We start from the raw sequence: 26800 nt of genomic DNA, 5'->3' as shown, positions 1-26800 counted from the left end.
AATTTTTCGTTATGATTCCGACACCTACACATTTTTGTTTGAGAGCCGTCAGTGTAAAATTCCGCGTAATTTTTCTGCTTTTCATGAATAGATCGGAACTCTTGTATTATCTGTTATTTTGGAATGTCTTTTTTCTTTAGATGTGTTAGTGAAGTTATACCATGGGGGCAATCTTGGTGGCCTTTCAGCAACCTGCAGGACCTCATGAGGAACATGATAAGTCTGACAGTATATTCTTCGTGTCATAAGATAAGTGGCTGAATCATGTTCAATTTGCGTGTGTACTGTACCCGTGATTTGCAATGTGTTACGATGCTGTAGCATATATGCTGTGGTGATGACCGAATTCTCAGCACATAGGAAAGTGTAAGCAGTGCTCTGCCGTGCTGTAATGAAGGCTCATTGGAGCCAACATATGAACTTTGGACAGGCGATGTTCTCCAGGCACCGCTTGCCAGTCGTAGGCCTAGATTATGAACTGGATCAAGTCGCTTGATATATGACTGCCTAGCTGCACCAAAAACTACACTACCGTAGTCCAGGATGCTATGTACCAGGGACCGGCACCTACGTAGCAGACAAGTCCAGTCAGATCCCCAGTTTACGTGCAATAACACCTTGAGGATATTTAGTGCTTTATTTGCTTTATTTTAGTTGTGTTAATGTGGGCCAGGAAATTTAGCTGTGTGTCAAAACTTACGCCTAAAAATTTGTGTCTTTGCCCGGCAACGTTCAGGCGTGGTTCAGGCTTGTCTTGGCAAGGCTTGATGTCGGCTACTTTGGCACGTAGCAAACGCAAGAGAAATGTTTGCTTATTGCTTGGTTCAAACAATAAGGCAAGCAAATTACTTATTTTATAAATAAAAGAAAAATGGCTTAGTATGGTTTATTGATTGTCAGCTTTTGGCAGTGAATCTGAGCTTATAACGTAGCTACACGGGCGTTGAACTCTAGCATGCTTTCCGTACGCCCGCACACCTCGTTTGCTCGCGTTTCTCCGGCAACTCGGTAAACGGCAAGCAGGAATCCAGTAATAAGCCCACAGGGCGCCTTGCCGGACTAGCTAAATTTCTATAATATGGCTTATGTGAGACATTCTATTCTGATTAATCACAAGCACATGATCACGATTTCATGCACTTCGATGCAGAAAGTGATTGGTGATTAAAGTGTGGCATGGTACCACGTGTACTGCCACAGAGCAAATGCACTACAATTTTAATGCTTTTCTCGACAGGGGCTTTTTCTCGAGGAACTTGGCAGCATTCGCGTCGGTTTTCGCTTGCGCATAGTTTCCAAAAAGTGGCTTAATGAGCTTTCTTGTGATGAATTCCAACAGGCCCTTGCTTTGGTCCGACTTGTTGTTGCCGCAGGTCAAGAGGGGCAGACTCATGAGTTACCTTGCACTGTCCTCCGCACGCATACTTCGAGAGGCTTCTCGACTGACCGTCACTGAGAGAGTATGCAGTGCGGAAACCTGCGAAGACCTCTGACATCTTTGGCGAGCTCATGCGTCCGGTGGAAAAGGCCGCCGCGATCCTGGTGAGTGACGAGGCCACCTGGGGGATGCACTACTCTTTGGTGCATGAAGCACTGCAATGCAGTCAGCACAGGGAATGCGCTCGCTTACAGCTTCAAGAATGAAACCTCCCATCATGGCCATGCTGCACAGTCGGGGTTCGAGACAAGTGCTCTGTCTGACAAACAGTACTCTCTGAGATTCATTGCTGCTATGTACAAAATGCGCTCGGCAGTGCCTGCGGTCATATGGCGCTCATGCTGAAGTGGAAGAAGCTGCTTTGATGTGAAACTTGCCGAACTCTGCGCATTGCTGCCACTGGAACCGGCTATAATGCCTGTTTTCAAATTTTTTTCGAGACCACATATTGTGTTCCTGAACTCTGGGGCAGCATCACATCCAGCACTATGTCGCAAGAATCCAAACATTGTCTCGATAAGATCACTCGACATCTTGCGGGTAAGAACAAAGCTAAATTGCTTCTGTCAGCAGATGACGGAAGCAAGCAACATTTGATTGCGTTGTAAATATCAGAGCATGACACGTTTCTTTGCTGAAGAAGTTTTCAGTCTTGCTGGCATCCCTCGATCTTCGATGTACGCAACGAAAGCATGTTCCAGCCAGTCGACCCTCGGATCATTCATATCACTGAATGGACGGCAATAATCGTTGTTACAATGGATGTACTGCCGGCAATTGCGTATGTCCATTACAGTAAACTATTTCGTCATTGCTTACAAAAAGTGGATTGTAGGCCGTGCCAATGCAAACTCAATGTCCGAAGTGTGCCCTGCTTGGTGTTTCAAATATTTGAAGGCTCCAATTCAGGCACGTACTCAGGATTTTTTTTTCGGGGGGGGCTCACCACCTCCATCATCATCATCATCATCAGCCTGTTTTATGTCCACTGCAGGACGAAGGCCTCTCCCTGCAATGCGATCTTCAATTACCCCTGTCCTGCGCCAACCGATTCCAACTAGCGCCCGCGAATTTCCTAATTTCATCGCTCCGTCTAGTCTTTTGTCGTCCTCGATTGCCTTTTCCTTCTCTTGGTAACCATTCTAATGGTCCAACGGTTATCTAACCGGCGCATTACACGACCTGCCCAGCTACATTTTTTCCTCTTGATGTCAATTAGAGTATCGTCTAAACCCGTTCGCTCTCTGATCCAAACCGCTCTTTCTCTCTCTTAACGTTATGCCTAGCAATCTTCGTTCGATCGCTCTTTGCGTGGTCCTTTACTTGCTCTCAAGTCTCTGCCCCCATATGTCAGCACTGGCAAAATGCACTGATTGCACACCTTACTTTTCAACAATAATGGTAAGCTTCCAGTCAGGAGCCGACAATGTCTGCCGTATGCGATCCAACCTATTTTTATTCTTCTGTGAATTTCCTTCTCATGATCAGGGTTGCCTGTGATTAATTGACCTAGGTAAACGTGCTCCTTCACAGTGTGTATTGGCCGACTGGCGATCCTGATCTCTTGTTCCTTTGTTGTTGTTGTTGTTGTTGTAGCCTGTGCCACGTGTGGCTCCTATCCACGATGGGGGATTGGCCAAGAAATGGGTGGATTATTCCAAAATAATATAGAGCATAAATTTCCTAATATCTATTCGAATAGCATTGAATAGAGTTGAATTACCGGCTAAAATAAAATCAGGAAGGTGCTGTTGAATGAGAAATAATTAATTTAAAAGTAATAAAAAAAATAGAATTTAGCAGGGCATTCGTTTAGATTCTGTAAGGAATGTTTGGACAGCGAAGCATGCATCCCTGTGGCTGAATCCCGAAGTGGACGCCCCGAACGAGAGAATTGCAGGTTCTGTCAAGTCCAGGCCAATTCTTCGAAAAGGTATATCCAACAATGTTTTTCTTAACGCAGCAAAGCGGCGGCAAGATAGAAGAAAGTGCTGTATCGTCCCCTCCTCCTCAGAAAAACAACAAAGAGGAGAGGGAACCAAACCCGACCTGTATAAATAGAAATTTAGGGAGGGAATGCGGCAGCGTAATTTGGTGAGGCAGACCTCAAGCATCTTTGTGTTACAAGATTCGCTATGCCAGGGAAATGCCAGGTGTTTATACACCGGAGAAGCTGTCAAATGTGGGTTTCTGTGGATTTCAAATGTGGTTTCTGTCAAATAGGAGTTTCTGTATCCTGTTGATTACTGTTTCTAAGTGAGGTATCGTGACTCCTCTTGGTAATGTATACAGGTCAGCTTAGAATTTTTCCGCTGCTTTTACTATATCTTCGAGATTGCTGATGATATTCCCCTTTTTATCTTTTAGTGCATACATCATGGTTTGTCCTATGCCAGGTTTCTTTTTTACTGATTTCAGGCTGCATTCATTTTTAACGGCTTCTTGAGTGTTTCTCATGTTATAGTTTCGAATAGCAGTTATTTTCGCCTTGTTGATCAGTTTTGACAGTTCCGCGAATTGCGTAACGCTGTGTGGCTGCCAGTCCGACACAAGCGCGTAGAGCGCAGGACTGTGTGATTCTAGACGTACTGCGCTCACCGCGAAAGGTTAGAAAAACACCCACAAAAGCACAGCAGAGAAGTGGCTACGTGAGGCGGTTTGACCGATAACTGTAGAAGCGTCATTCAAAACAAGTAATTGTTCTCCACTTCCGGCGGCGTTTTCTCTACTTCCTTTTTCAATAAAAAGATGTTGATCCATAAATAGTCTCATAAACAACGCTTAACTTTTTTATTATTCGCTTTTTCTTGCAGTTTGGTTGTTGCCTTGGCTCTCTCTCTTAGTAAATCACTTAATTTCTCAACTCCTTGCAATTTTTGTTTCCAGTTGCCAATTTTGCACGAAAAGTGCTGTACAGTTAGGGAAAAACAGACGAGGTAACGGGCGACAGTCATCTTGCTTATGGGTTTAAGGGTTATTGCAGGGTTTCATGATGGACGCTCTTTCACATTATTTTATTTCCCACCTTATCTAACCCATATCACGTGTATATGGTTCCGGGCATCTGCCAGCGTCGCGGCGAGCCGTAACTCAAGAAAATAATGAAGCAAAGGGAAAAGCTAAACGCAATTGGCGTTTTCTCCAGCCGCAACTCGTTCCATGAGAGTACAGACCAGCTGAGTAACAGCCGCATCCCTCTCCTGGTCCCATGATCAGCCTAAACAAAAAGTTGAACTAACAAAAGCAACAGCTATGCGCGTGACGGTTGAATAGATGGTGACAACTGAACGCATCTCGAGTTAATCGCGCAGTTGCGGAATCTATGCGAAACCTGTCCTTCACATTACAAGAGGTGCCGATAACTACCGCCGTCTGAAAGGAGTGAAAAAGGCAGCATAATGCTGACCGATGAACAGCTGTCAAGTCTCAACATTGATCTGGTGGCGCTTTAGGAATGTGTGAGGAGTGGTGGCGTGGGTGGGGAGGGAGGGGGGGGGTTGTGCCACTTAATTTCGGGGGGGGGGGGGGCCGGGCTGCAGTAATTGGAGCAGGCACGTACAAGCCTGCTCCAATTACTGCAGCCGAGAGCAACTGCACGGCTAGTTTCACGCTCATATTTTCAATATTGGACACGTAGAGGTGCTTTCGCGTGAGGAATTTGATTGGCCTTGCTGTTAAGTTCTTCTACATTTTATGCACCATCTTTAGGTGCTTTTTTGTCTTTCTTCCGCCAATGTCTTGTGCCAGAATACGCGTTTTTACATTTCTAATTATATGGCTGTGATCAAAAGCCAGAAAGATATGCTTAGTGAGATCTGCAGGGTGCAGAAGGCGTATACGCAGGACCCCGTCACGCAAAGTTTGCATGGCTGTCACATTGATATTGTGATTGTCAGTGCCAATACAGACGACATTGAAGCTGATTTCCGACGTTTTCTGGATAACATGGCGCATGACTTCTGCTAGTTGCTCCCCTGTGCACCCCTTTAAAAAAATTTACCTGACAGGTACCTCAGGTATTTTATGTACCGCGTTACCAGAGGGCCCTCTCTCCAGTGAGCCCGAATGGTAAGAAGCCCTCAAAAGCCCGGACGTCAAACTACAACTCAAGGCCGTCCAGAGGGCCCAAGAACTGGCGGAGCGTCACCACGTTCCCGTCCCGACTTGTGCGTCGCCTACGGTTTCGGCCCAAGGAGCTCCCCGCGTGCGGTCTCCAACGGCTTAGACCCCTCAGGACATCTATAAAGTTCTTGACTGACTGACTGACTGACTGACTGACTGACTGACTGACTGACTGACTGACTGACTGACTGACTGACTGACTGACTGACTGACTGACTGACTGGACTGACTGACTGACTGACTGACTGACTGACTGACTGACTGACTGACTGACTGACTGACTGACAGGTATCTTGTATTAACCATGCAGCCTGCAGAGCAAAAAGCAGAGGACCGAGTTTGCCAGGCACTCATCCTGAAAGTTTCGGACAAGGCGTTGCAGCTCCGCACCCATGTTGACGTCGCCAATGAACGCGTTCCTTTGTTTGTGGTATTGTAGTTTTTGGCGGATTCTCATTTCATCTATGATGAGAGAAGAAACTTCTACTGCGGTGTTTCATGTGATAATATTTGTTTCCAGGCAGCAATGAACTAGCTGAGTAAAGCCGACTTCTCCGGAAACCACCCCGATGCATTTTTCGAGGGTCTTGTTGCAGGGCAACCTCACCAGGTCTTCGGAGCGCAAGTACTCACGTCTTCGCTGACAAATTTTAGAGTACGATCGTATGTCGCAGCGTTGTTTCTGACCATTCTGGCTTTTTCCTTTCTGTAGTTATTAACTTGGCCAACGTTTCGTAGTGCTTTCAAATTTCTTTTGTCAGGATCGGACGTTACTTCTGCAAATCTACTGACGTGTGCTGCTTGTTTTAGCTTGAGTAGTTCCTATTTGTATGATTCTATTATCGCACTCAGCCTCTCATTTTTGACCTTGAGCGTCCATTCTTTCTCGCACCCCCGCTTCAAAGTACGTCAAGGAATACAACTTCAATAGTGTCTGTGTCTCGTACGAGCGTTTAGCATGCACCAACCCTGTACATGCCGCATTCAAGCGACCCGAATTCTCGGCTGTTAAATCCTCCATCGTGGTTTTGGCTCGCTTCCTTCAATGTTGCAGTAAGAATTCGATGCCAAAAACGATCGATCGATTGGTTCGTAGAAATTCACCCCCACCGTCGGCGTCCGAGACACACCGTCAGAGACGGTCTGCACAGGTGGCTCAATGGGTGACTTAGGTTCGAAAGGACAAAGCCGCTGTAGTAACGAACGAACAACAACTTGTATTTACAGTTAAAATTACAAAGTTCGGTTACAAGATTGCATAGTTTCAACGGTACAATGGTTACAAATAGCTACACTGGTTTGGACCACATAGGGCGACCCTATTTCGGCAGAGCCGATGGTGCGTAGCACCGAAGCCAGGTCCAGAACTCCCCTTCGGAGCTCTGCGGCCGCATTTTGTAGACGCAACGCTCCGCCCACAATCTTTACTGGCGAATTGCCGCCGGGTTGCGTCTCAACTGGACAATCCATTCACCAATCACTGCGTTCAGCAGAACTTGCGTGCGGGATTGGCCAGTCGAACAACGAAAAGTCAAAGAACATCTTTTTTTAGTACAGTTCACGGTGTAGAATCCTCACCCGAAATACACAATATACAACAACAAAGGGGTGAGGGTCATGCCAGCTGTACACATCGCAAGTTCCGAGCAACGGCTCTCGAGCACAGCCGGCGCAACAAGCACTGACTAACAAAATACATTCACAAATCCCTAAAGCCTGGGAACGTCGGGACCATGTTTTCCAGTGCTCGAACATGTGCGCGACGCGATCGGATTCCAAGAACCCGCAGGCCATGCGGCGCCTTAAACAAGCAATTGTTTGCAAGCCAAACTGTCACAGAGGAGCCCGGGATAATTGCCCACCCGCCGAGGTCGGCCTCGTGTCCGGGCCGTAAGCCGAAGCAGACGTTCCGACGGCGCCTCGGAACCGAGACAAAACCGCAGGGTCTTTTGCGGCTCAAAGAATCCCTACGCCGGTCAGCGCGCGGTGCAAAGCCGTCAAAGTCAATGAGGCTGGCGCGCCTGCTTGAGGCCGCGCTATCTCCGTTGCCCGCGGCTAGACCCGAACCAAGCACTCTTCAAGGGCGCCGATGAGAGCACCGCGGAAGTCAGACGGGCCCACCCATTACGGCGTTTGACGCCCAGTCGGGGAGATCCCAGCTGGGAAGGAGTTTACCCCCGCCAGCCGGCCGCGCGCAAGGGAAACGCCTGTGGGGATCCCCAGGAAGCACAATGCGACGGGGGTCCGAAGCACCCTTTTTTACTGTGAGGCGCGACCGCAAACGTGGCGCTGATGGCCTTCTGCGCTCCCCGAGCTGTGCGGCAGCCCTGGGTGCCGACGGCGTGGTTACTCTGCTTGCTTGCACGGCCCCGCTCTGGGTCAACCGTTAACAGCCATTACTCAAGTGTGGAAACAATCTCGTCGAGACGCATGTCCCCTGCCCAGATGGCCCGCGCCGTCCGTATGGGCTTGCTTTGCAGCCGCCCGTAGCGGGGCTTACACCCCCCACCCAAGACGAGACAACAACTCGCTTACAGTGTTGTCGAAGCAGAAACCAAAACAAACCAAAACAAAAGCATGCTGCGTGTAAACTTGTACATATGCCGCATCTGGACATGACAATTAAAAGTTACCCACCAATCTTAGGCAGCGCGTTTTAACGATGGTCTGAGTTCGCACACGTAGGAAATGCGTGAGCCGCGCCTTGCTCATGACAGTAAGCTGGCCCGCTGGTTCGCCCAATTAAGCTGGCTCGCTTACTGAAACAACACAAATAAATGCCAGCGCCATATGATGAGCACTCTACGCGGCACATTCCGTAGAAAGTGTGAACACATGAATAAGTTTCACCGTAAAATAGGTACAACCCAAACACACACAAAGCAAATACACAAACGAAACAAATAGTAAGGCTTCCCTGATGCAACAGGGCTCGCGTCCTGAAACTATAATATGCAGTATCGTACAAATATGAGCCGGAAGGACACTGTCAGCCTCTAGTTTGGGAGGAACACATACATTATTGAGCTTAGACGACGACACTCACCAAAACAAACACACTAAAAGAACAAGGTACACACGGAAATGCGGAAGCATGAGTTCATCGTCCAAGGTCGTCTGTGTGGTTACCGCAGTCATATCACATCACACCACACTTGTTCCCTTGTCTCCACTGACCGTCACTGCGGGTTCCCTGTCTTTTACATCTTTTTTTCCAACAATGGTTCGTCAGACGCGAAAGTGCGTCGGCGTTAGTATGTATGATTCCCCTTCTGTGTCGCACCACTATATCATAGTGCTGCATCGCTAAAGCCCAGCGTGTCAATTTTGCTTTCTGAGGCGCGGACTGAGTGATGTACGACACAGGATTATGGTCGGATACCAATATTTTCATGCCAAAGACCCACATGTCGAGCTTTTTGATAGCCGATATGACGCCAAACGCCTCGCGTTCAATCGTAGACCACAGCATCTGCGTGGGCGTGAAGCGGTGGCTGGCAAAAGCAATGTGGCACTCTTTGCCATTGTCGGTCATCTGAGCTAGACATGCGCCCCCAGCAATTGGAGAGGAATCGGTGAATAGCCAACACGGCTTGCCTGAGTCTGGAGTCGCTAGCTCGACGGCACCGCACAGAGCACTCTCGAGACCTTCGAGTGCCTCGCTGGCATCAGGAGACGACGGAATGCGGTTGGGGTGGCAACGCTTTGGCGCGGCTCCTTCCATCACTTCTATGCGGTGCTCGCTCACTCGCGCTATCCCCGTTGCGGTGGTAAACAAGGCGGCATGTGTCCCGAACACCTCGTTCACTAACGCTCGCTCCGGTGGTTCGAAATGTGACATACTCTCTGCGGGCAGGAGGGCCCTACTGCCGAGAACCCTGCTGACCGTCGCGTCACTTTTTTGTTCCTCCTCTAATATCCCGGCAGCACCCCTTACTTTATCGGAGCTACCGGGGGATTCTTCCTCTGCCCTTTCCTCGTTCGGATGCAGCGCATCGCCCCTGCTCGCACCGGTAACCGGTTGTTCGGGATTAACCCGTTCCCCATCTAGTCCTACGGCTGTAAACATATCTGCGCTGCTGCTCGGCGGGAGTTTGTTGGGGGGCGGCTCGCAAGCCTCGTCCCGACCCTTCTGGAGCACGCTCCAATCTTCCGCTGAGAGCAGGCAGTCCGCGCTCACGCTCAGCCTATCAGTGAGTGCGCACAACACTGGTGTCGCATTCTTCACATTGGCAAACGCAGGTTGGCCCTGCTTTAGCGTCAGCGGTAGCGCTACGAGTTTGGCTTCGACCCGTTCACCAAATGCTGCACGGAGGTTTACGCTACCGTGCGACTGTGCCACTTCCTGTGGTACAGCACTTTCGCGAACTACCGTTATCTCTGCGCCCGTGTCCACTATTGCCTTGATTGTTCGGTCCCTACAATTGAGAGCTACAGACAACAAGCGGTCACCCGCGGATCGGTTCTCTAGCGAGACCCGAGCGGCGAGCCTCTCTGGCTGTTCTTGCTGGGCGGCCGTCTGGGCTAGCCTTTCACGGATGCGCGGACAATTTGGCCTAATGTGCCCGGCCGACCCGCACTCAAAGCAAATTGTTGGCCTCTGCTGACCTGCGGGCGGACACGGGGATTTTGGTTTTGTCCTCTGTCCTTGGTGGGAAACCAAACCACTGCTGCTGTGATTCTCAGTTGTAAATCCTGGGCCCTTACTGCTGGCGCCGCGGGGTTGCCCCTTAGGTATGTCTACGCGGCCGTGAGCGTCCTCAAACGTTTGCAAAAGTCTAGCAATTTCGGAGGCCTTGTACCACCCTGCACCTTCTCGCAGCCTGACGTACCTGAGCGCCTCTTCCGACAACACTGCTTTCAGCTGGTCAGCGACCAAGAGTTCTAGCAGCTCCGCAAAATTTGACACGTCCCTAGATGCCACATAAAAATTTAGGTAACTGGCAAGACGAGTCGTGAAACTCTTCCACGTCTCGGTCTTCCGCTTCCGTACCCCGAAAAACCGTTTTTGATATTCAAGGGGAGACAACTGCAGCTCATCAAGGACGACTTTCTTTAAAGCTTCATAATCACGGTGCTGTGCGGGAGTCAGACGTGTTGACAGGTACTCAATGCGCTCCGCTAGGAGCGGAAAAACTATCTGACCCCAACAGCTTCGCGGCACCTCGTAGGCATCCAAGGTGTGCTCTACAGATTCGAACCAAATGGGGACCTCGGCGTCTGTGGGAAATTTGGGGAAAGCACCAACTAATAATTTTGAATATTTACGCCATTCCATGTTTCTATCATTCTCAAGTGCTCTGCCACTGCCGTCGCGACCACTCGATGGCGACGCTGTTCGTGCCCTGACGAGCTCCAGTTCAAGGGCTAGGCTCTGGCGACGTTCCTGAGCCATCTTTAGTCTAAACTCCATCTCCCGCTCAGACAGAAAGGGCTCGCTTTCACCATCGCTGCTACCCCTCTCCCTCTGACCATCCTCATCGTCCCTGTGATTCTGCATCATGATTAGCTTCGAAGCCCCGCAGTGACTGAACAGTAAGAGGAAAGGAAACTCACGTTTCAGACGCGGATCTCAGGTGGACGAAGGTCGAGGTTTTTCTGCGTGGCTCTCGCTCGGGCTGCTTCCCTGCTGGGGTTGAGTCGGCGCCTCGACGTCTTACTCGCTGAGGTACGTCGCCTAGCGATGATTTGCTGTTGGGCTTCCTCCTCCAAGGCTTGAGCCAATTGCCGACACCGGGGATGCTGCTGGCTCTTGGGATGCCACTCTGGCAGATGTACCGCTGTCTTCTTGACGTTTAGCTTGCCTTCCGAACCTATCCTGTCGACTGCGCCAGTAAGAATTCGATGCCAAAAACGATCGATCGATTGGTTCGTAGAAATTCACCCCCACCGTCGGCGTCCGAGACACACCGTCAGAGACGGTCTGCACAGGTGGCTCAATGGGTGACTTAGGTTCGAAAGGACAAAGCCGCTGTAGTAACGAACGAACAACAACTTGTATTTACAGTTAAAATTACAAAGTTCGGTTACAAGATTGCATAGTTTCAACGGTACAATGGTTACAAATAGCTACACTGGTTTGGACCACATAGGGCGACCCTATTTCGGCAGAGCCGATGGTGCGTAGCACCGAAGCCAGGTCCAGAACTCCCCTTCGGAGCTCTGCGGCCGCATTTTGTAGACGCAACGCTCCGCCCACAATCTTTACTGGCGAATTGCCGCCGGGTTGCGTCTCAACTGGACAATCCATTCACCAATCACTGCGTTCAGCAGAACTTGCGTGCGGGATTGGCCAGTCGAACAACGAAAAGTCAAAGAACATCTTTTTTTAGTACAGTTCACGGTGTAGAATCCTCACCCGAAATACACAATATACAACAACAAAGGGGTGAGGGTCATGCCAGCTGTACACATCGCAAGTTCCGAGCAACGGCTCTCGAGCACAGCCGGCGCAACAAGCACTGACTAACAAAATACATTCACAAATCCCTAAAGCCTGGGAACGTCGGGACCATGTTTTCCAGTGCTCGAACATGTGCGCGACGCGATCGGATTCCAAGAACCCGCAGGCCATGCGGCGCCTTAAACAAGCAATTGTTTGCAAGCCAAACTGTCACAGAGGAGCCCGGGATAATTGCCCACCCGCCGAGGTCGGCCTCGTGTCCGGGCCGTAAGCCGAAGCAGACGTTCCGACGGCGCCTCGGAACCGAGACAAAACCGCAGGGTCTTTTGCGGCTCAAAGAATCCCTACGCCGGTCAGCGCGCGGTGCAAAGCCGTCAAAGTCAATGAGGCTGGCGCGCCTGCTTGAGGCCGCGCTATCTCCGTTGCCCGCGGCTAGACCCGAACCAAGCACTCTTCAAGGGCGCCGATGAGAGCACCGCGGAAGTCAGACGGGCCCACCCATTACGGCGTTTGACGCCCAGTCGGGGAGATCCCAGCTGGGAAGGAGTTTACCCCCGCCAGCCGGCCGCGCGCAAGGGAAACGCCTGTGGGGATCCCCAGGAAGCACAATGCGACGGGGGTCCGAAGCACCCTTTTTTACTGTGAGGCGCGACCGCAAACGTGGCGCTGATGGCCTTCTGCGCTCCCCGAGCTGTGCGGCAGCCCTGGGTGCCGACGGCGTGGTTACTCTGCTTGCTTGCACGGCCCCGCTCTGGGTCAACCGTTAACAGCCATTACTCAAGTGTGGAAACAATCTCGTCGAGACGCATGTCCCCTGCCCAGATGGCCCGCGCCGTCCGTATGGGCTTGCTTTGCAGCCGCCCGTAGCGGGGCTTACAGTTGCTCTCGTTACTTTCATGCCCTGGAGGCGTGGCTGGTCCTTGATTTGCGCATTCCAGTGGTTCGCAAGGCAACGAAGCACTCAAAGTGGCACGCTTACGTTTTCGCGTCCTGCCTTGAGGTTCCGTCGCGCTCTCGTTTTGTGCGAGGTACGGTGTCCACTTGCCGAAGACACCGGACACTGTCGTTCTCTCGGTTTGTGCAAGGCACAGTGTCAGTTCAGCAAACACACTGGGTACTGTACCGGGCTTCAGAAGCCACTTCGTGAAGTTCTTCTTGAAACCCATAGGTTGGAAGTGGAGGCTACACACAACAGAGCATGCTGAGGTAGTAATGGTCGGCAAAGTGTAATTTCTTAATATAGCTCTCAACCACTCTGCACGCAAAGCGTTTGCGACTTGCTTGCGACGTGCCAGCCGCTTGGCTGCCGACGTTGCTCGCGATGGCAGTGCCGCCGGCGTGTTTACAAGGGCCGGCCGCAAGAGGCGCTCGCCACCGTACCAAAAGGAGGAGAGTACAGGCGAGGAAAGGGCAGCGCGTTTGCGCAGCACCTCCTTTGTTAACTATGCTTATCAAAAGAGCCCCTCCTGCTCAATCACACCGTTTCCTGTCACTCTTTCTCATATGCCAGTGCTATCCTGCTCGCGACGCAGCCGGCTGACACTAGCAGACAATTTTAGTTTAGCGTACGCTAAGCAGTGAACGTTCATGACAGATTTAGTTGGACGTTTCGCAAAGTCAGCTGAATAGAGGTGCATAACGCCCGACTCGCGTGTTTGAGCATGGTTTGCAGTGCCACCCGACGTCGCCAAAAACAATTACGTTTTTTTAAATCGAGCAAAGCCAAGCAATACCATAGCCGAAAGTAGCATGTTCGTGAGTTTACTGGCCTCGTTCACAGTGTGCGGCTTCTTGTATTGCGATCGCTGCGCTGTGTATTACGAATAGCTATAGGCATGCCGAAAAGTATTCTTAGTGATCATCGCCTCCTATTTGCGCTAACGTGGGCGGAGATCGACGACATCATGCTGGCGCGTGTGCAGCCACGGCATCTGAAAGGGGACCACTCCGCAGACGAGCTAGAAAATGAAATTAGGCGCAGCCGCGAGTCAAGAGCTGCCGAGGTACTGTTCACGTCATGGGCTGCTGGATATTGGAAAAATCGAACAATCTTTGTTTATACAGCAGTTTTGATTTGACAAGGACGATATTACAGAACTGCTCTCTGCGCTGACCGTGTCTGAAGAGATCGTCAGCGCTGAGAACGTTAAATTATCTGGCTGTGAAGCCTTGTGCATCACATAGCGCCGGCTGGCGTACCCCAACCGATGGTGCTATTTGGAGCCTATTTTTGGGCGGCATTCATCTGTAATGTTTAGTGTAACGTCACAGGTGATCAGTCACATCAGAGCAACCTTTGGCTACTTGTTGAGCAATTGCAACAATCACCACTGGCTTTCTCGTGCTTCGCTCAGGGATTTTTAAAATGAAAGTACCACGCAGCTCAAGTTCATATTCAAGCACATTGTTGATTTTGTGCATCTACCCATCACAGCATAAAGTAGTGCTGAAACTTATCTAATGAATCGCTACAAGTGTGATTGCACTATCTCGTTGTTTTCAACAACAGACAAAGAGCGTTTGCTGACATTTATTAAAACACATTTATTAATTTGCATACTTAGCAACAAGTATAAGAATTCATTTGTAATTGTGTTAATTATTGCAGAAATGCATGTGAGTGTTGAAAGGAGCGCTGAAATGCTATCCTTGCTGGCTTACATAGGATATTTCTTGGGAAGTTTAGATTATTGTGCAAGTGAGCACAGCATGGATATTCTTTAGTACATTAGTTTGTCGAGCTAAGATTGACGAGAACAAGGTCTTTTATGTAAAGGATACGTAGAATCTGTTCTCTTATTGGAAGTGATTAGTTATTACTGTGCCGGTATGTCGTTCTTTCACTGAGCGGCGATACTGAGCAAGTGTATCTGCATAGGAAGTTGTGTACAAGCTTATCTGTCACCAAAACCCGAGAATAAATTTCCTGGTCCAGGCACTGCGGTGCTTCATGCCAGTACTAATAGCTGCAGATGATTATGGGATGAAATAGCAGCAGCAACTAACTAAACAGCCACAGATTAGATTCTCTAAATGTGCTTTCTGCTGTATTATAAAAGCAAGCTTATCGATCACGGACTCTGCGAGCAGATTTAAAGTGATCACATAAATGTTTACATGCACCTGTGAAGTGCTAAAGAAATGTCCCAAGATGCGCAAGCAAGAAGTATATTGTATTCAATTGCATACAAAGAAATTGAAGAAATATACTAATTATACCTACTAAGAGTCAACTGAGAATAACATCGTCATGTGGTGTGCATTGCATTTCTTTGTAAATCACTGTGATTGCACTTGTTCGTTGATGACCATTAGTAGTTTGTGATGCAATAGGAGCAGCCATATTTCAAGAGTTATATTTGCGTACCTTCAGTAGGGTAGCCTGCTTATATATTTCTTTTCCCTTGCTGCAGGCCGTCGGAAGTAAAGGGGCACCACTCCATAATTGCTGGGCATTTGTGGACGGTACTGCTCGGCCCATATGTCGCCCAAAGAGGAATCAACAGGCGTACTTTTCGGGGCACAAGAGGGTGCACTGTTTAAAATATCAGCCTTTTATGTGCCCTAACGGAATTATGTGCCAACTGGATGGGCCATACCCTGGCAGGCGTCATGATGCAGGTAAGGTGCCTTCTTGGATGCTACCATGAGTCTGTGCATGCACTCTTATTATGACTCAGTAAATGCCAACAATTTAGAATGTGCTCTAGTCAATGCACATTGAAATCAGCAAGATGGTGCTCCTACATAGCCATTTCAAACACACTTTGTTCTTCCTGTACTTCACAGTCCTTGATGCTTAGATGTGCCTGAAAGTATCAGTGCACATATATTTCGGTGACAATGATGGCCGACAGACCAGAGTAGAGGACTGTTTTTTCAAAGGCGAAATTAATTAAATCAGAATCCAACGTGGAATGCAAAGGGACTGACATGGTTACTCATTAGTTAGAATTTCGTATATGGTTAGGGGTGCAGGGGACATTTATTTTAGTCGTATTGGTGAGCTCAAGAGTGGCAAGAGCAGTTGTCGCTGTTCACATCGTCCTCTTCCTCTGTCCTTTCAACACGGCCACCAGTCGTCGTCGTCTTCTTGCATAGGTGCAAAAATGTTGTTTTGGTACATCACCTGTTATAAGCGATACACTGACTTCCCAAGCAGCGATTATTATACAAAAAAAAGAAACACGATAATGTATATATAACTCATACCTATAACGTAAAATGGATGGACTGCTGGCATGGATGTATGACCTTCTGTGAATGCTGTTTGCCTCATGTATTTGACTAGCTTATTCTTATGGATACCTTTCTAAGATGCTGCAGTACTTAGTAGTAGAAGCATCTAGGCTAACACACGCGGCTTTGTTTATGTTGTTTTGATGAGGGTCACACATTTCCTTGTCTATTTTATATACAGCAAGCCTGTTTGGGAAACATAGCCGAACCATACACGTTATGTACTGCGACAGTTGTATTACCAGCAGTGCATGCTATGACACCAACGATTGTAAGCACAACAATTGGGTAGGGATTTGTGTTACTGAAATGCAAGCATGCAAACACAGACACAAGGAAGAACGAATGAGACAACGCAAGCCGTTGTTCTCAGCTGGTACATGTACAGGTTTATTTTGCATAGGTTCTTGGGCATGGTTAAAGAGAATGCCTTAAAGCAGTACTGACAAAAAATTTCGAAGTCAAGATAACTTGTGAGGTCGATTCCTGTTGACACACATCATCTACAGAATATTAACAGCAAATGTATTTTAAAGCATGTTTAAAATCCATTTTAAATTATGTCCATACAAAAAACAGCAATATGCAGCAACTCGCGACATTCTCATCAAGAAACTGGGTTTGTAAACACCCCAGGGCATAACAACAGCGCTACATCACAGGTTTGTGTTGGCCACTATGCTCCTTGTACGAGCTCTTGCTCTTCCCACGACCTAGCCCTTCATTGTTGTTTTCGCAGTCATCCTCACTTATTATTTATGCTTGCATGCTCTCACTGTCGCTGCAACAGTTTCTTAGTGCCTGCTGAGGTTTCCTGCACTAACTACATTGACTGTGCTGCACTGACCACGGACAAAATGCAAGAACTGAAGCACAATTTCAGCTGCATACTTGGACTAGTCACTACATGCAAGGCTCTAAATAATTAACTGGTGCACGCTGAAGCAAACGCAGTTTTGTGCCGTGATAACGGGGTTCTTGGCTACTTATGTAATAGAAAAGATCTGAAATTTTTTGTGCCGGTGCTTTTTTAATGACTGCTTCATTCACAATTTGTTCTACATTGTCATTAATGACTTACAGACGAAATTACAACTGTGCATTGGAGTTCAGTTGTTCCTTATTTATAGCATAGCTACTCTTTCTTACCGGCATACTTCAGGAAAGTCAAGCGTACGAAAAGCTTGAGGGGCTTGTCGGCAGGGAGACTTTCGTGGTGTATGGTGACCCTGCGTACCCACTGAGGCCACTTCTCATGAAGCCGTATGCTGGTACCTTCACCACAGCTTCCCAACGGGCTTTCAATTATAGAATGAGCCAGGTCCGACAGGCAGTCAAATGGGGACTCGGTAAAATTAGTTTCTCAGTTTGCCTTCCTCGACTACAAGAAAAACCAGAAACTCCACAAACAGGAAGCTTCGCAGATGTACAAGGGAGCGACAATTCTTACTAACTACCACACTTGCATGTATGACAGCCAGGTTTCATCCTATGTTGATTTCCACCCTCCTGACCTGGTGTCATACCTAAGGCTGCCTGCATAAACTGTGAGCACTGCCTAGTTCTCTCCTAGCACAAATTCATTTCTAATTATCGCATTTATTCGAACACAGGTCAGCGTTTTTCTGGGGGTGATGTTATGCAATATGACCTTTTAACCTATTTTCATTAACAAAAAATCTTGACCTTCATTCATGAACAAAAGCAATGGTACCTCGTGCATGCTGGTCTGCAGATTGTGCCTAGGTATCCGCTCATCCAATGCCTAGTTGTTGTGTGCCAGGATGCAATTCGCGCACGCCGAAAAGTGGACCGCCCATATCTTTTCACGTGTAAGTAAATTGCTTTATGTGGTTGGTGTTTTATCGGAGGAAAAACTAGACTTTATGATACACGCATTCACATAGCGATAATAATTGTATAGTTATTGTATAACAGTAAAATATTTTATTCGCACAGTATAAGTTATCATCTAATACATATGCGCGTGATTCCTCATCATCAGGTTTCCTGGTGACACCGTTCGTCGGAAAAAGTGGATAGAGGCAATTTGGCCATCCTCCAGAGTTGATCGAGAGCCTAAGAAGCAAGCCCGTGTATGTTCAACTCACTTTCGGGATGAACATATAGATCGCACGTCGCTAAGTAGAATCCGTCGGCGGGAACATGCAGTGCCGACGCTCTTGGTGAGAACTGATGCTTCTTATGTGGCATGGCTCTTGCAGTACATACACAGATGCATATAAGGGAGGTGGGGGGGGGGGGGGGCTTTCTTTAAACTGGTGAACAATGCTGATACCTGTATACGACCAGAATTTTAGTGGATGATGAAATTTCAGAAAGCAAATCTGCACACAATCAACCGACTTTCCGAAACAAATAAATAGATTTTCAGCAGTATACAGAACTCACTATACAAGTTTTCCAACTTTAACACGAGTTGAGAAACTATATGTTTCTCATAAATTTTAATTATGCATATCGTACCTGCTTCTCTGGTTATTCGTGGCACCCAGTACATGAGTTGGAGTGATGGAAAAAATTAACTGCATGCATTTTAAACTTCATACTGCAAGCACAATTTCAGAAGTAATTTTAGCAAACCATGCCAAATCATTTTGTGAGAGCAAACAAAGGATATATTGTTAGCAGCCCCAAAGTGGCCAAGCACATATTCAGTTACTACTATTTGACATCCCTTCCTTATCATGTGTAATATTAATGATATGAAGTTTGCGACCTCCCAGCTGCCTCATCCAGTTTACCAAGGTGACAGTGCATCTGATGCAACAAGCCATGTTGCACACTCTCACTCTGCATCCTCTCAACTCACGCAAGGATGTGATGAAGGCTTGATGGTGCTTGCACAGGCGAACATTTCAATTCACTAATAATAGTCAGCAGTTTCTATTGAACACAAAATTGTATCAGGCCATTTGGTGCATATCAGTTTCAAGTAAGACTGCACAACGCATAATAGGGATGAATGCGGCTATCGCACGCTCACCCCTGTAAATTGTACAATTATAGTCTGTCTGTGAGTAATCTAGCCCCAGATGAAGAACTGTGCTCCGTGTCATGGGTGATATAAAAACATTATGTTCATGAAAAATATGCATTTATTGAGTTCAGTGTAATGCAACAACACCAGACAGGGATATGTATGTAAGGGCATAATTTGATTCCAGAAAATGCATACTAACTACACAGGCTGTATTTATCTGCATGATGTATAAATCAATAAATGCATGTAATATTAAGTGTTTTAATATCTGTGATTTGAGCTCACGAAACTGGTTGGCTAGTCATGGTAAGATGTTCTTTGAGGAGACCATGATATGATGGCAGAAGGTTGTCATGCATGTGTAAGTTTGACGTATTTTTTAGCATGAATGTGGATAGAAAGAACAGGAGGGTTGAATATGCATTACCAACAAGCCCACTTAGCAAGGGGTGTACGGTAGCGTGATTAAAAGACGGGACAAAAGAAGACACACAGTGACACACACAGCGCTGTGTGTCTTCGTTTGTCCAGTTTTTTTTTCATTTTTCTTTTTTCAGTTTTTCATTCTGGGTCGACACCCCTGAGAAAGCTTTCTTGCGAGCTCGTGCAGCAAGACTTGCTTCACAGCAGCAACAGTCAAGAAAAGCGATCAAAAGGCTGCAGCAATCAAGGTGGCGTCTTCAGAAACGGAATGCCGAACTAAAATCAGTTCTGAAGACACTCACCACACAGAACATTTTTCTCAGAGAACAGGTTTCTGTGCTCAACAGTCTTGGTGCTGCAAATCAACAGTTTTTGTAACGACAGGTAGCAAAGCAGACAGGACAACAGAAACCAAAGGAGTACTCGCCTGAGTTGAGAACATCTGCTCTCACTCTCAACTTTTATTCACCACGGGCATACAGTTATGTGAGGAAGGTATTCAACACATGCTTACCACATCCTCGTACTTTAAGGAAATGGTACGAAAGCATTGATGGGAAGGCAGGGTTTTCTAAAGAAGCTTCGACTGCTCTAAAGCTGAAGTGTTCAGAGGACAGCACCCGAGCCCATCAAACGGTGTGCAGCCTCATAGTTGATGAGATGTCAATCAGACAGCAAGTCCAATGGCAAGGGGGCCACTTCGAAGGCTACGTGGACATGGGCACAGGAGCCGAACGTGACTGCTTGCCACGGGCAAAAGCTGCCTTTGTTATAATGGTTGTCTGTAATAATGGGCACTGGAAGGTTCCTCTGGGTTACTTCCTTGTAGATGGACTTGTAGGTGAACAGCGAGCAAACCTAGTTAAGCAAAGCTTGCTGTCTGCACAAGAGGCAGGAGCCATGGTTGTCTCAAGAACTTGTGATGGTGCACCAGCAAACATAGCAATGCTTCAAGAGCTTGGCTGCAATTTTACAGATATTGACAATCTGCAACCAACCTTCCAGCACCCAGCAACCAAAGAACCAGTTGCAGCCTTTTTAGATCCTTGCCATATGCTGAAGTTGGTGAGGAATGCTCTTGCTCATCACAAATACTTTATCAACCAAGATGTAAGGGTCGTATCCTGGGCCTATGTGGAGAAGCTGCACAATTCGCAAGAAAAAGAGGTGTCCATTTGGCAAACAAGTTGCGAAAGGCTCATATTGAGTGGCAAAGGCAACCGATGAAGGTTCGCCTGGCAGCCCAACTGATGAGCCTGTGAATGCAGGATCATGCACGTGGAAGGGTTTGTCAATACAGAACCAACCGAGGAATTTTCAGTCATTGTCAACCACCTCTTTGATGTGTTGAATTCCCGCAGTATGAATCAAAGAGAGTGGAAGAAGCCACTATGCAAAGAAAATATAAATAATGTAATATATGTGTTTAATACTGCAGTACAGTTCCTTTCCGTTTTGAAAGAGCCTGTAAATAGAAGAAACTTGATAGAAACAGCGCGGAAGACTGGGTTCTTGGGATTTATTATATGCATGAAGAGTGTGATAGCCATGCATAATTTCCTTGTTGAAAATAAAGTACTACAGTACATTTCAATGCACAAGATTTGACAGGACCATTGGAATTACTTTTTGGTTTAATTAGAGCACATGGCGGTCACAACGACAACCCCACATCACAGCAGTTTCAGGCAGCATTCAAGAAAGTCATAGTCCAAAGTGAACTTTCTGATGTCTCGGGAAATTGTCAAGTCCTGGACAGTATTACAATATTGTCATGCAGTTCAGCCATAAGACGTTCACTAACCGATGTGCTGAATGCAAGCACACAGAGGAAGCAGCTTTTGACCGAGGAGTCGGTGGTTGTGCAGAGACAAATAGCCAGAGGACATGATTACTCTGCATCACTAGAACAAATCAGTGATTTGGGGAGTCGTATTGTGGCCTACGTCGCTGGCTACGTGGCACAAAAGCTGGGCCAAAAGCTGATGTGTGAGCAGTGCACAGCGGCATTGTTTAGTACACCTGGAACAGCAGACCCTGCATTTATACAAAGAAAGAGCAGAGGAAGGCTTCACTACCCATCAAAGAGTGTCCTTTCAATTTGCCAAAAATCAGAATCTCTTCTTCGATGGGCTGTGCATATGAAAAAATTGTCATCAAGAACACTATTGCAGGACTTCGTACACCAAGTGCTTGAAGAGAGCTGTTTGCAGACCTACACTCGCACATGCTTGACAATTCTCCACTGGAGAATCATTATGTCCATCTTTTAAGAAGTGTAGCAGAATGTTATTTGAATGTACGCCTCTATCATGTGGGAAAAGAGACAATCCAGAGTTTCCACAGCAGTCAAGTGCGCCAAATGTTCACAAAACTGACTCAATTTAAAGGGCAATAAAATTTTGTTGCAACATTTCATTTACTAAGGAAAGTAATGACGTCATTTCAATTTTTCCAGTCAATGCCAAATATGTGTTTGTGTTGAATGTGTACTGAAACATTCAATGTGTTTTTTTCTCATTTTCCTGCTTGTCTTTTCATCAAGTTTTGACTTTGCTGATGTTCCAATGCATATGCACCGGTGGCGTTATTTAGTGCTTTATTAGCCCTGCATTCACTGTTCTTCATACATGCATGTTGAAATGTTCTTGTTGATTGCAAGATTGTTCCTATATCACACTTCCGTCTATTGTTTTTGTTCACAAGTGTCTAAAAACATTCCCCTATGCAATGTGAAAGCACTGGCGGTATAAAAAATGAAATAATCGATTAGCTACTGAAGTTGAAACTAATACTGAGAAATGACTTCAGAGTTTTGATGAAGCATACTGCTTTTGTAACCAACAATGTGTGTTTATTTGTGTTGCCAAACATTCATGCGCTACTATACAGTTGTGTATTCTGACATGTTCTGTGCGTGCCTCTCTTTTCGATCTGCTATTTGTTAATAACACTGTCCATAACATGGCCATGGATATATGGCAGTTTGCTGATGTTTCAATCCTGTACCAGGAAATCATTTTGCCTTAAAATGGGCGCCATTAAACACATGTTTATCCCATGCTAAAAATAAAGAACTCTGACTGACCAATACCTAGAAGGACCTTTTACTCATTGCATCAGTCATCATCTACTATCCATGGTATCTAGTTATAAGTGCCTGTGAGATATTTCTGGCAGCCTTAGGAAGAATAATTCACACTTGAAAAACCATAGTGGAAAAAAGCAAGGAAGAAACTGGTGCTCTTAAGAAGAGCTTCCGCAAGTCTGCAAAAAATAATATATCGGGCTATTGCTAGAATATGCTGCCGTTTTATGGGACGTATACAATTTCATACGCATTTATCTTGTGGTGCGGGTTGCTTCTTTGAACGTTTACTTTCTCCACCACAATATAAGAAATAAACAAAACACACATTTGTTCCATTAGGCATCGTCCAACACGGTCACATAATTTTAGGTGATATTGTCACGTGACAGCAACATATTAAAACATTTTTTTATTCAGGGGCTCAATGTCTGCTAGTTAAAGCGGTAGGAAACCAAAAGCAATTGAAGCATAGGAGAAATCAACACTTCTTAATTGATGTACATGAATAAGAAAGGAAAATAAAAATGGATGAAAAGAACGGATTGTGTTGCCAATCTAAGTTGTTGTAATGCACATTTTTACTGCATGGTTTAAATGTTCTATTGAGCTGATTCTGTGAATACAATTGCCAGGTCTTTCTCTTTCATTCATACCAATACACAGCAGTATCTCATGCGTATATTTCTTATGAGATTAGTCCCATTTATATGGCGCAGAACTCCTTACATTCAGCTTGTTGATTCAGTGTTTTGCACTTGCTATGTTGTATTTAAATGATAATCTTTAACCCCTGAACAAACCTTTTCTGGACTTAAGACACAGGGTGTGCAAACCTTTACAGCTGCCAGTCACAAGTGCCTATAGAAAAGGTGACCGAATTAATGTTTTTTCTCTACGCTCAAATCGTATTAGACAAAGACGCAATTTGGAGAACTTGCTTAATAAACTCATTATGCAAACTGGCTCGCGAGGATTGTGCATTTCTTGCTCTTTGTGCACTTTGAAATTGCACTTCCACTTGTACATGTCATGAATGCCTTCCAAATAGTTTTGGTTGTATTTAGTTTTTTTTTTATTAGTAGACCCGTGTGCTTCTCTGTATGGTGCGCCGTTACATGAATGCAGCGCTTTAACGGCTACTGTACACATCGACGTGCCAATCTAGGTCATGAAACACTACATGTTGGTTGGCATAAAGCAGGCGTGCAGCTTGTGAAAATGTCGATGTCGAGGGCAGCAAAATGCGCATATTCTGGGTAAATCTCTATCAGCACGTGTGTATTAATTGTGGTACACCTGTGCAGGTGTGCATGACCCTCGAACGTGCTCTGCCTAAAAGAGTCGGCGCTGTCACGAGTAATGCGAGAAACAAGCAACAGTTGAGCAACACGTGTTTTTATTTATTTATTTATTCAAAATACCTTACAGGCCCGAAGAATGGGCATTGGGTAAGGGGGGAAAAATTGACACAGTATAAAGAGCAATCAATTATGCAAATTTATACACTTATACAATGCTTTGTTAATAAAAACACAACGAAAGGTCAAGTTTACACCAAGTAAATAATTCTAAAAAAGAAAAAAAAGCATACAAGAAGCAACACAGACAAGTTCTTTTTTTCTTTTTTTAAAGTAAGAAATGAATGTTTATGTCGTGACGGAATTTTTCTTTGTTAGCTTCAGCTACCAGGATATCGGGGAGGTCGTTCCACAAGCGGATGACACGTGGAAGCGCAGATGAGTTAAAAGCGTCTGTTTTGCCGTAGATGCGCGTGAAAGAAAGATGATTATGCAATTTAATATGCACAAAAGCAAGTTGTTACTGAACACGAAGTTCTGAAACTAGGATTATGCATTCTTGAATAACGCACGTTCTACGTGCCGCAAATGCAACATGCGCTGTCAAAAGCAGGAATCACTGACCTGCAAGGCGTTCACTCTACATATTCTGAAACGCATCGGTTTCGGTCTGTGATGGCACGTTAGCATGATTCTGCTGAAGTGGAGGCAAAATTTCCCGCGGATATTCCTTCGTCCGTTGTCAGTGCCGTGGCGCGGTACATTGCGTACAGCGTTACATATGCGCGTTCATTTCACGAGCTTTAGTTCCTCCTGTCCCACATGGCCACAGCAACATCCGGCAGAGCACGGTGCAGGTAACGCAGCGCAACAAGACACGGTGACTAACGCAAACCCGCCCACACAGCGCCTTTGCCAGGGCACGAAACCTACCAGAGCAACACGTGTGAGCGCTCCAAACCATAACAACGCCGCCATTGTGGCCCAAAAGGCGTGACCATACAGCAAAAAAAAGCAGCAAAAAAAATGAGAACCTACTACGTCATTTCCGCCACACCTTTCTCTTAGCGCCTCTCCTTAGTTTCCTTCCTGCGTGGCTTAGCCACTGGACTCGTGGCGGCACCTAGCGACGGCCGCGGTGTAGCGACCAATAGCAGCGACGTATTGGAGTGTGCTTTATGACGAAATAGAGCACACAGATAAGAGCGAGGATCACGGGGTTTTTCAAACGAGAGCGTTTGAGAAAAGGGTGACTTCGCGCTCCGCTTGCGAGCTCCACGGACCGCGTAGGACAGCAGAACTTGGCTGAGATATTCACAAGAGCGTGTGCTACCCGCGGATTATCTTATTTCACCAAGCCCGAGAGGTGTTCCAGGGCCCCTTTAAGAGCCTTTGTTGCGTTCAGTGCCTTTCGTTCCAAATTGCAGTGCTTTTTTATATTACCACTAGGTTTTTGCTTCCCTGTTTTACCCTTACTGCATTTTATAGACGCCTCAAGTTTGCTTTGTCTGTACTGCAGTGTATTACTTTGCATATATTTCTTTATTCCTTGAACATGTGCATGGTTCAGTTCAGTGCAATAGCTCTCGTGTCATGAAGACCCGAACCCGAGTTCAAACACTATCTTTTTATTCTATCGCTCGTACCATTTCTATTTTTTCTTCTCTTCTTCTCTCCGTCGCCGCCGTTTTTCTGCAATGATCTTCAACATGTTCCCGGGCCCACGGTGATCACTCAGCAGCTTGTTCTTGGTAGCTTGCTTTGACAACGTACGCCTTCTGAACGGTTTGTTTGATCGTCCAACCAGAAGCTAGTCGAAGTGTACAAACGTGCGCGATGATGTCTTCTTGCGTAAAGCATACAGCATGTCTTCCGAGCAAGAAGCGCGATGGAGACAGCGGTGGCGGTTCATCCGGGTTGCTGTCGAGATAATTAAGAGGTCTGCTATTTATGGACCTGTTCAACTTTGCAGAGAACGGTAGGGAGGGCCTTGGTGTTGAGAGTGCTGTGCCCAAGTGAACGTGTCAATGCGTCTCTTGCCGATCTGATGAGGCACTCCTACCAGCCTCCCCACCAGGGCGCTCCATCTGCAATGAGCTTCCATTTGACCCTAGCCTTGACACCACAGGCGTTCGTGCTGGCGAATTCAGTACGCGAACTGTTCCACCTTGTTTGTTCTTCTTGCTGAAGGGCGTTGTCCCATGCGCATTTGCTCTTCCACAAGTCTTGAAAAGGCAGATTTGCTCTGAGCGTAAATACTGCTACATACTCTGAAGGATCGTACACCTTTGCTGATGTCTGACGCATCACACCCTTGGCAGAAAGCTTGTTCGGTCTGAAAGCAGACACTGCGTACAGTGGTACTCTGGTCATCTTTACGTTCCCAGGCTATGTCTAGGTCCTTGATTACGGGACTCTCTCTGGCTTCGTTTTCCATGCCAACCTTGTCGCACAGGAAGCGTTTCTGCAAAGAATCTGAATTGGAGGCCCACTTGCGTAGTTCTGTGCTTGCTTCGGAGAATATATCGCATGTTTCACTGCATACTGTTGCACCTTAATCCACATTCGGAAGCCCCACGATGAGGTCACTGACGTAAAAAGCCTTCTGCAGCAAAGCCAGAGTCTCTGGATATCGCTCTTGATAAACCGATAGGTTTTGGCGAATCGCGGCTGCTTGCAAAAAAGGACTGGATGATGCTCTGAACTTGACCCGGGTAATCCTCCACGTCACGACAGGAGGAGATGGGTCAGCATCTAAGGGCAACCAGTCAGTCGAGAGAAA

General features: G+C 46.8%; 1 pseudogene; it reads left to right on the top strand.

The window, feature by feature from the left end:
* Positions 1-13928: 13928 nt before the first annotated feature.
* LOC135915342 (uncharacterized) lies at positions 13929-26037 on the top strand (annotated as a pseudogene).
* Positions 26038-26800: the final 763 nt, after the last annotated feature.

The sequence above is a fragment of the Dermacentor albipictus genome, chromosome 1 (assembly GCF_038994185.2).
Source record: "Dermacentor albipictus isolate Rhodes 1998 colony chromosome 1, USDA_Dalb.pri_finalv2, whole genome shotgun sequence".
Lineage (NCBI taxonomy): Eukaryota > Metazoa > Arthropoda > Arachnida > Ixodida > Ixodidae > Dermacentor > Dermacentor albipictus.
The sequence above is the reverse complement of the archived record's forward strand: the minus strand, read 5'-3'. Positions and strand labels throughout refer to the sequence as shown.